The 10,452-nt window shown below is 37.9% G+C and overlaps 1 long non-coding RNA gene across 1 annotated transcript; it reads right to left on the reverse strand.

The window, feature by feature from the left end:
- Positions 1-206: 206 nt before the first annotated feature.
- LOC142180090 (uncharacterized) lies at positions 207-769 on the reverse strand. Its single transcript, XR_012708329.1, has 3 exons — positions 649-769; positions 490-536; positions 207-295 (listed from the first exon to the last, which is right to left on the reverse strand). It is a non-coding gene; the product is annotated as an uncharacterized LOC142180090 (long non-coding RNA).
- Positions 770-10,452: the final 9,683 nt, after the last annotated feature.

Raw genomic sequence — 10,452 nt, forward strand, 5'->3', positions numbered from 1 at the left:
AACAGTTACATAACTGTAACATAGAACCAAAACATAACTGTAAGATAGCTAACAGTTACAAGTTCTACTGATCATTCTCATTCAATCCAGATCTATAGATAACTATAATTGTTACAAGTTCTTATAGATAACTATAACTGTAACATAGCTAACAGTCCAGTTCTACAAAATTAACTAAAATTCTAGAATTCCCTAATGCAGCAGCTTCAACCAGAATTCCCTAATGCAGCAACCTTAAGTTCTGGCACACTGGAACTGAAATCCTCAACCTGGCACACTTTCAAGTTCTGCAATACTACACTTGTCAAAAATGAGAGAGTCAGTAAATGTGTATCAAGTCAAGTTGGGCAGCCTGTGCAACAGCCTAATGCAGCAGCTTGACTGCTTGGTGGTAGAACAAAACAATACAATAGAGAAGGCTTAATGCAGCAGTTTGGTTCAATTTATTAGAAGGCTTAAGAAAACTTTTAACATGCCACGAACTCGTACCTTTTATATGTCGACGATGCAAGGCTCTCTTCCGGTATTAATCAAGTCTGTAGAATAAGATAGTAATAGAATAAATTAGTTTAAAAATAATCTAAAGAAACATAACATAAGTATACATTAAACACAAGTAAAGTAATAGAAGAAATAAGATAGTCTTACCCGCTTCAAGTTGTTCAAGATTATCTAAATCTTCTTCAATTTTAACCGGAGTTGTTGATTCATTTCGAAGCCAATCTTGGACACACACAAGAGCTTGAACCAATCTAGGTGTCAATGAACTCTTAAATGGATCAAATATGCGTCCACCGGTACTAAAGGCTGATTCTGAGGCAACACTAGAAATAGGAATGGCTAGCACATCACGTGTCATCTCAGCAAGTGCGGGAAATCTGGGTGAATTCAACTTCCACCACCCCAGAATTTTAAAATTTTCAAAGTCTTCCTCAACATCTTCACCCAAATATTTATCTAACTCTGTTTTAGAATCAATTCTTTCACCCTTCTTATGCTTCTTTAAATCTAACATGAATTTTGAAAGCGATGATGAAGAAGTAGATGAAGTTGGAGAAGATGGACATGAACTAGGGGAAGATGGAGAAGATGGACATGAACCGGAAGATGGAGAATATGGAAATGAACCAGAACCACCATTCTTCTTTGCATACACATTGAACAAAGATTCCATGTATGTCTTCACCTCAATTTGTATTTTCACACCTATTGTTTCTCCAAACATGGCAGCAAGAGCAAACGAAAGAGATTGAAACTTGTGGCGTGGATCGAACACACATGAAATAAAAATCATTTTATTCATCTTTTGTGGATCCCCCCAATACTTATCAAACTTCTCTTTTATATTATTTGCCATTTCTTTCAAGGTAGCATCTTCACTTTGCATCAACTCTTTCAAAGAAGAACCAACAACACATATCTCAAGAAAGTGCACATTAGACGTAATATAAAGTGTACCTGATACCTTCAAGGTGAGTTCATAAAATATTTCAAGAAACTTTACAATACGTCTTACACTATCCCAATCAGTACTTAAAAGTGGACCTGCAGGCTGTCCATCCTCACAAATACAGTTAGCAATACATGACATCAAACCATAATCAATATCACAATATTTTGTAAAGGCTTCCTCATAAACTGTAGCAACCTTCAACATCAAATATGTGGAGTTCCACCTAGTAGGAACATCCAAGCACAATGATTTTTTAGAAGTTATCCTATCTAGATCACAACATTCTTTAAACTTCTTCCATCTTGCTGGAGATTGTCTAATGTACCTAACAGCTTGTCTTATTCGTTCCACAGACACACTCCCTTCTCTCAACCCATCTTGAACAACTAGATTGATGATGTGAGTCATACATCTAACATGAACATGCTTACCTTCCATCAAGTTAGTGTTCCATCTAGTAAATTGTTTGGATAATTCTTTAACCATGACATCGTTAGAACTTGCATTATCAACTGTCACAGTAAATACTTTATCCACCCCCCATTCAGTAAACACTAAGCAACACCACTAGCTAAATCTTGACCTTTGTGACTAGTAATTGGACAAAAATTTAATATCTTTTTATGCAAATTCCAATTCTTGTCAATGTAATGTGCTGTAACACACATATAGTTAATTCTTTGAATTGATGTCCATGTATCAGTCGTAATACAAATTCTCTGTTTTGATTCTTTAAAAATTGACTTCAAAGAAAGTTTTTCATCATGGTAAATCTCAAAACAATCTCTAGTCATAGTAGTACGAGATGGAATATGAAATAAAGGTTGAAGAGCTCTCACGAAGTCTCTAAATCCACCCTTTTCAACAGAAATGAAGGGTTGTTCATCTATAATTATCATACGAGCTAAAGCCCTCCTACATGCTTCTTGATCAAATTTCCAAGGGATAAGTGAGACATCACCTGTTTGACCTTTCGGTTGAAAAGCTAATTTTGTCTGGCTTGTCTCCGGCTTGTGGGGATTGTTCGGACACTTGAGAAGATGTGATAGCAAATTGCTTGTACCACTGTTTTTGGTGTTAGCTACATATTCTTCTGGACAGTACTTGCATTTCGCTTTTTTAACACCCTCATCATCAGTGAACTTACTGAAGTGTCGCCAAGCCACTGATCTTTCTTTCATAATTTTTCTTTTCTTCGAACCAAAATCAGATTCGACGTTGCTTGTGGAATCATTTGAAGCACCACTTTCACCACATTTTACAAGGGCTTGAACTTTATTCACCATCTCTACCTCATCTTCCATCTACGAAACAAAACAAAAAATTAAAATTAAAATCGGATTCAAAATAGTAGTATAGTATGGTCTATTTCTGTTTAAGAAAATCAAGAGTGAAACCCCCAATTTATTTCATCAATTTTATTCGAGAAATAAAAGAGAACAAAGAGACCTAACCCTAGTGTCTTTCTTAAGAATTTCATCAATTCTTAGTGTCTTACCAGTTACCAGTGTGGTCGCCAAAACACAGAGAAGAGCTAGAGGAAACGACGAGTAGGAGGGAGCAGCTTGAGCCTTGAGGTGTCACGTGAAGACTGAAGTGAGCAGCACCAGCACAGCAGTCTCTGGGTGCGACACTGCGAGTCTGCGACTTGTGAGGCGTGAAGAAGAGTGAAGACTGAAGCTGTGAAGTGAGGACTGAGCCTGAGCTGAGGCGTGAGAACTGAGAAAGTGAGAAGGGTTAACTGAGAAAGTGAGAAGTAGAACGCAGCAACATCAAAAATTTGCTTATGAGAATTAGACGGAGGCAGCAGACCGCAGAATGAACTAAGGGTTAGGACTTAGGTGACCTAACCCTAAAAATAAAATTATTATTTATTATTCCCTTAATAAATTCGGATTTCGGATCGGATCGGGTTCAAACTATACAAATCCGAATCCAATCCGAAAATCCGAAATTTTAAAAAATCAAATCCGAATCTGATCCAAATATCCGAAATCCGAAATTGAGCGGATCGGATCGGATTTCGGATATCCAATCCAAATGCACAGCCCTAGAGGACACTACTTAAGAGTTACACAACACTCATGGATGCAAGAATACACTAGGAGCAAGGAGGAAGATTCAACCACGAGTTTTTCCTTTCTTCTTCTTGTTTTTTATTGTTGGTTATGAATTTTAGTATTGTATTTTCATATACTACAATGAGTAGCTAATTTATTATTTAGGGTTTTTATGGAACCTTTTGGAGGATGACTTCTTGTTAAGTTTAAAAATAATTTAGCCTTTGAATTTCTTTACTTGTTCAACTACATGCTTATTATGTTGATTGAATGACCATCAATTGACTGTGCCTATTTATTATGTATTGCTTGGGAAAGGGTACATACTAAGGTAGTTGTTGAACAACTTCACTCCTAACGTATATGAGGAATCAATACGACGGGTTTAAAGTTAGGTTTAGGAATAACAAAGCCTTGACGTGGTCATAGTGAGCGATAAGATTGTGCCAGCTAGCATAGTTCGGGAGAATATGTTTAATAAATTATTGTAGTTGCTCGGGAGAGAATTACAACACCTGAAGTGCTCACGATCAGTAGAGAATAATTAGGCGAAAGTATAGGCGACATATCGGGATGGATTCCGACAATTGGGAAAATCAGAACTCTAAACCTCCTTAATCTTGTTTGTAACCCTTAGTATCCTTGGTTGTTAATTTACTATTTTAATTTGTTAGTTAATTAGTTAGACATAAGAATCTTAATATTTATAAGTTAGGAATGGTTCAAGCTTATCTTATTGGTAATAGTGAACAGTTGTTGCTAAACCTTAGTTCTATGTGGGATTCGACTCTGGACTTTTAGACCAGATTATATTTGCAGTGACCGCTTATCCTTTTCAAGACTGGAGTTGGGCGTGATCACCTAACCATGCTTGATTATTAAAAATGTTAAAATTTCAGATACATCATTAACCTTCAATATTATTTCTTCCAAAATATTCTAATTGCACTAATGAACAACTAAGGGCCCGCTGAGCCATAAAAACAATTTTTATTTTTCTTGAAATGTTTTTACTTTTTTCAGGATCAATATTTGGCTATGAAAACTTTAAATTTCACTTGAAGTTGAATTTTGAAAATTTAAAAAACTCTAAAAAGCTATTTTTTAGCACTTCAAACCACTCACAAAAATTTAAAAATAACTTCAAATTGTTTTTATGTCCAAACACAATTTAATTTTCAAATACTATTTTCATTTGAAATTCTTTTTTATTTTTTTCGGAATTTCACAATTCTTATGTCCAAATGAGTAAAGTAGGACTAAAGTTTAACAACCATCTTATTTAAGTTATTATTAACATCTTTTGAGGGAAGTCTATGTAACATTGCTAACTAATCGAAAAAGTGCAAGATAAATTCTACTTGTAATTGAATTTCACTATCATCTATAGACTATATCATTCGTACTAATTAAGCAGTTAATTTGCTCCAATAGTACCCTCATTGTCCCTATGTTTTGTTGCATACATAACATCTTTGCATCATTTTCACAAGGACTATGACTTTGTTTGGTTGCATGCAATGTTCACGTGGGCTAAACATGACTGTGAGTACGTGATTTTTGCTCTATGAGAACTACTCCCAAAAAATTCAAAATAAAATGGTTTTGTGTTGTTTGTAATTTATTGGTATTTTTGTCTGCGCATGTTTATTTCTACTTTAATTAAGAAAAATACAAAAATATGTGTTGCATGTACATTTAGGATTAAATTATGCATTTTGGAATTAATTAAATCATGTCCTATTTTAAAGAATGAAAATCACAAAAAATATGAATTTTGGTAGTTTTGTCATTTTTATTGTTTAATTGTGCGATTTTATTTTTCGATCTTGTGTGTTAATTGTTGTTAAGGGTTGATTAATATCTTTTTAAAATAATCTTGGTTTTACAATTCAATTTAGGAATTTTGGTTTTAGGAATTAAAAAAAAATAGAAGAAAAAGAAGAAAACAAGAGAAAATCGGACTGGGCCAATTTTAAAAGAGAGTTCAGGCCCAGTCCAAATACCCTTTTTACCCGGTCCAATTAGGCTGGCAATACGACCGTCCAAACGATGTCGTTTTTGTCACTCTCAATCTGGGTCGTTGATCTCACTTGATCAACGGTCCAGATCAACTCCCTAACAGCCCGACCCGTCCATCCCAATAACTGATCCAACCCCGGCACTAAACCAAACGACCCCGTTTCCCTTCCTCAAGTTGATCTGAACCCTCCATCACCCTTAATCCAATGGTTCACATTGATTAACCCTTTTTTAATATATCAACCCCCCCTCATGCCCCAAAACTCATCAGACCCCCCTCTCTTTGTATCGTCTCCAAATTCAGAGACCAAATCCCCTCTGAAACCCTAGTCGCCCCTCCACTCCTTCGCCGTAAACCCGGCGGCTCCGGCTCCGATGACCGCCAAAATAACACCCCTGAACCTCCTAACCACCCTCAACCTGAATCCCCACTCCGTTGTCCTCGAATCATCCCCGGCTTTTTCGAATCTGCGATCGAAGCTCAGGACCCAAAACCCTAGTTCATCTAATGAACCCCAAACTCATACCAGCTATCCACCTAACCTCCCTCGTGCCTAAAACGCCCTTGGTCTGGCTCGAATCTTGCTAGAACTGGTCGAGTTTCAAATCAATCGACGAGCCCTAGAAGGACAAAACCTAGGAGTCGATACAAAAGAAAATTGATGTTACAACCCATATCCACATGTGTTAGTTCATGCCATATATTAGTTAACATAAATCCAAGAAGGAATTATCTTTGAGATGATAAGAAGTCAATCCTATTGGTCTTAAGTGATACAAGAGTGTATAAGGGTGATTAACCAATATTAGAAGTTAAACGAATCAAGGATGTTGTAACTCGTATTTTCAGGTAATCTAGCGGTGCTTAATACACTCAAGAGGTCATTTATTAAGGTATTTTAATCATATAATATCCGTATCATAAGTATTGAAGTCAAACGAGTTATGAAACAAAAGTCGACAAAAGTTGTCGCAACTTAGGTTCATAATTTTACTTAAACATTAGGTCAAATGTTTCTAATCTTTTCTCATAATTTACAAGGAATTACGGGGTGATCTACCCACCAAATTAAATATCTATGATTCTAGTTTCCAACGCATTAAACCGTTCATCGATACGATCTCGGAGAAGAGAGATATTCGCGTTTTCGCGAGACTGCGCCAAGCACCTCTCTATGGGGCCCACTAAGTCGGTTTAAGATATTTGGACTTATATAGGATGACCACAACCCGTTTTTAGTCATTTCTTTTCACTATTTTCAGAACTTAGAACCCTAGGAACATCCTCTCAAGGTTCTCTCAAGATTCAAGACCCAAAAAAGGGCAAACAACACAAATCAAGTGTCGGGAATTCCGTGGCGCTAGTAAGTCTCTTGTTCTTCTTGTTGTTGCTCATTTTTGTGTCGTTCCAACTCGTGTGGGAGGTTGTTTTAAAGGGTATATGTTCTGTAAATACTCCCTAATGTTCTTAATATTAATCCTAGGTGATTTCAAGCCTTCTAAAGTGATTCTAGTGCCGAAAAACACTAATTGATCGCTAGTTTCATTTTTTTGTTGTTGTGGCAGCATTGGAGGGATATTTCTTGGAAATTTAAGGTCAAATTGGAGTTGTTATTTCTGTATAAAGGTAAGGAACCTCTTACTCTATATGTATTTAAGATTATCCAAGTTGCGGCTAAGCCATTGAAGCTAGAACTTGTGAGATATATATCGAAAGGTTTGGTAGTAGTGTTATTGTTTTGTGGACTGTTTTGCGTTGTTGTTGGGCTGCGTATTTTACTACTATCTTATGGAGTTTTGGAGGAGGAAGGGTGTGGAGAAACACCATATATATGTAGGTTTATGGGCTGATAGTTATTCGTAACATTTCCAGGTTGTTTGACACGACTACGGTGGTCGTCGTATGTATGGAGTGATTAGGCTGTGTGTGGACTATTTCGGGAGGCTCAATATGTTTATTATTGATGATGTTTGGGCTGTTTGGTTATTGTTTTGAATGGTGTGAGGTCATATATATAGGGGAGGTGCTGTCCGTTTCATCGTAAAATAGGTTGTGGTCGATACATAATAGTTATGACGCTTAAATGATAACGATAGTATCGTTTCTCTTATTGTAGACTAAGGGGTTTTGACAATTGCATAGCTTGAGATTGGGGCAGTATATACAAGGTATGTGAGGCTATCCCTTTCCTTCTTTTGCACGACTCCGATTGTACATAATGTAATGAACGAGCTTCCAAAGATACTCTACTCTTAGAAGCTAGCAGTACTTACATTGTTTTCCCTCTTATGGAACGATTGATGTTAATGTTGCTTCTCTTATTCTTATGTTATCAATGTTGTTCATACTTCCTGAATCTTATAAGGTTCATAGTGAAGACTTAGTCTTAATAACGTGTACAGAGGATACCGACCTTACGTCACTCCGAAAGGTTTAGAATGTGATTCCATGAGTCGAGCACGCATTATATATATGTATCTATTTTACTCTACCGAGCCACGCTATAGTTGGCCGGGTACGGCACCTATTGTGCAACCATTGATCAGTTGGGTTTTACCGAGCTCCACGTGGCCGGGTACGATTCTACCGAGCCTATTATGGCCGGGTACGATATGATGATGATGATGCCCACAGAGGCGAATGCTTTAAAGGTTTATGTATTTATACATATGTATCATGCATTTCATGTAAGTAGCCCTCAGAGGTACTAAGATGTTACAGGTTGTATATTCTCTATCCTTGCTTACATTACTGATCGTATTTATGGTTCCTTGCCTTACATACTCAGTACTTTATTCGTACTGACGTCCTTTTATTTGTGGACGCTGCATGTCGTGCTGCAGGTCCTGATAGACAGGCAGGTACAGCTCCCCCACCACAGTAGATCAGCGGTGATTGGCGAGATCCCTTCTCCGGACTTGCCTTGGTCTTGGTATGCAATTTTTGTTATAGACATTATGGGTATGTCGGGGCCCTGTTCCGGCTATGTTGCAACACTTATGTTCTTTTAGAGGCTCATAGACAGGTGTCGGCTCATGTATAGTTTGGTATGCCTTGTCGGCTAGTTTTTGTTGTATAGTCTTTCATAGTAGCGTGGTAGCTCATACCTTATATGTAGTTTCTTGATTGTCTGGTCATCCCCTGCTATGTATATGCATGCCATCATATTTTATTGCTGGTTGTCCATGATCTAGGTCTACCATTTATATTGATCTCGTCAGCCTTAAAAGATAATAATGAAGGTTAGATGAAATGTACGTTGGTGCTCGGCAAGTGTGGTCGGGTGCTAGTCATGGCCCTTCAGTTTGGGTCGTGACAAACTTGGTATCAGAGCAAGTCTGTCCTAGGGGTTGTCTATGAGCCGTGTCTAGTAGAGTCTTGATTATGGATGTGTAGCGCGCCACATTTATAATCAGGAGGCTACATGACATCTAGGGTTGTTACCTTCTTCCTGAAGGAATAGAAGATTATGTGGTATATTGTGATGCCTCAGGTATAGGTTTGGGGTGCGTATTGATGCAGCGTGGGAATGTGATTGCTTATGCATCAAGACAATTGAAGAAGCATGAAAAGAATTATCCAACCCATGATTTGGAATTGGCTGCAGTAATATATGCTTTGAAAATATGGCGGCACTACTTATACGACGTCCATGTTGACATCTACACAGATCACAAGAGTTTACAATACATCTTCAAGCAGAAAGAGTTGAATTTGAGGCAGCGTAGGTGGCTTGAATTATTGAAAGACTACGACGTCGAGATATTGTATCATCCCGGTAAAGCCAATGTTGTGGCAGATGCTCTCAGCCGTAAATCAATGGGAAGCTTAGTACATATTGAGGCGGGTAGATAGGGGTTGATTAAAGAGCTTCATCAGCTAGCCAATATGAGAATCAGATTGTTAGACTCTGATGACGGAGGTGTTACTGTACAGAATACATCAGAATCATCTTTGGTAGCCGAGGTAAAAGCACGACAATATGAAGATCCTATCTTAGTACGATTAAGAGAAAGCATTCAACAGTGTAAAAGTATGGCTTTTGGGATTGAAAAAGATGGGGCACTGAGATACCAGAGCCGATTGTGTGTGCCTAATGTGGCAGGGTTGCGAGAGAAGATTATGAATGAGATTCATCAATCCCGATATTCCATCCATCCCGGCTCGACAAAGATGTATCATGATGTCAAGGAGCAGTATTGGTGGGATAATATGAAGAAGTCTATTGCAGAATTTGTGGCCCAGTGTCCCAATTGTCAACAAGTAAAGATAGAACATCAGAAACCCGGTGGATTGCTTCAAAATATAGAGATTCCGACCTGGAAGTGGGAGGTGATTAATATGGACTTCATTATTGGATTACCTCGCTCTTATCATAAGTTTGACTCCATCTGGGTGATAATTGATTGACTTACAAAATGTGCCCATTTTCTGCCAGTGAAGACAACTTACACGGCTGAAGATTATGCGAAGTTGTATATCAAGGAGATTGTTAGGCTTCATGGTGTGCCCATATCTATTATATCAGACCGAGGAGCTCAATTTACGGCTAACTTTTGGAGGTCTTTCCAGAAGGGTTTAGGCACACAAGTAAATCTCAGCACTGCATTTCATCCGCAGACTGACGGACAGGCTGAACGTACCATTCAGACACTGGAAGATATGCTACGAGCATGTGTTCTAGATTTTAAGGGGAATTGGGATGATCATCTTCCACTCATAGAATTCGCCTATAACAATAGCTACCATTCCAGTATTAAAATGGCCCCATACGAGGCACTATACGGGAGGAGATGTAGATCACCAGTTGGATGGTTCGAAGTCGGTGAAACAGAATTATATGGGCCAGATTTGATTCACCAAGCTATTGAGAAGGTGAAAGTGATACAGGAGCGATTGAGGACGGCACAAAGCAG

The sequence above is a fragment of the Nicotiana tabacum genome, chromosome 1 (genome assembly GCF_000715075.1).
Source record: "Nicotiana tabacum cultivar K326 chromosome 1, ASM71507v2, whole genome shotgun sequence".
NCBI classification, from domain to species: domain Eukaryota; kingdom Viridiplantae; phylum Streptophyta; class Magnoliopsida; order Solanales; family Solanaceae; genus Nicotiana; species Nicotiana tabacum.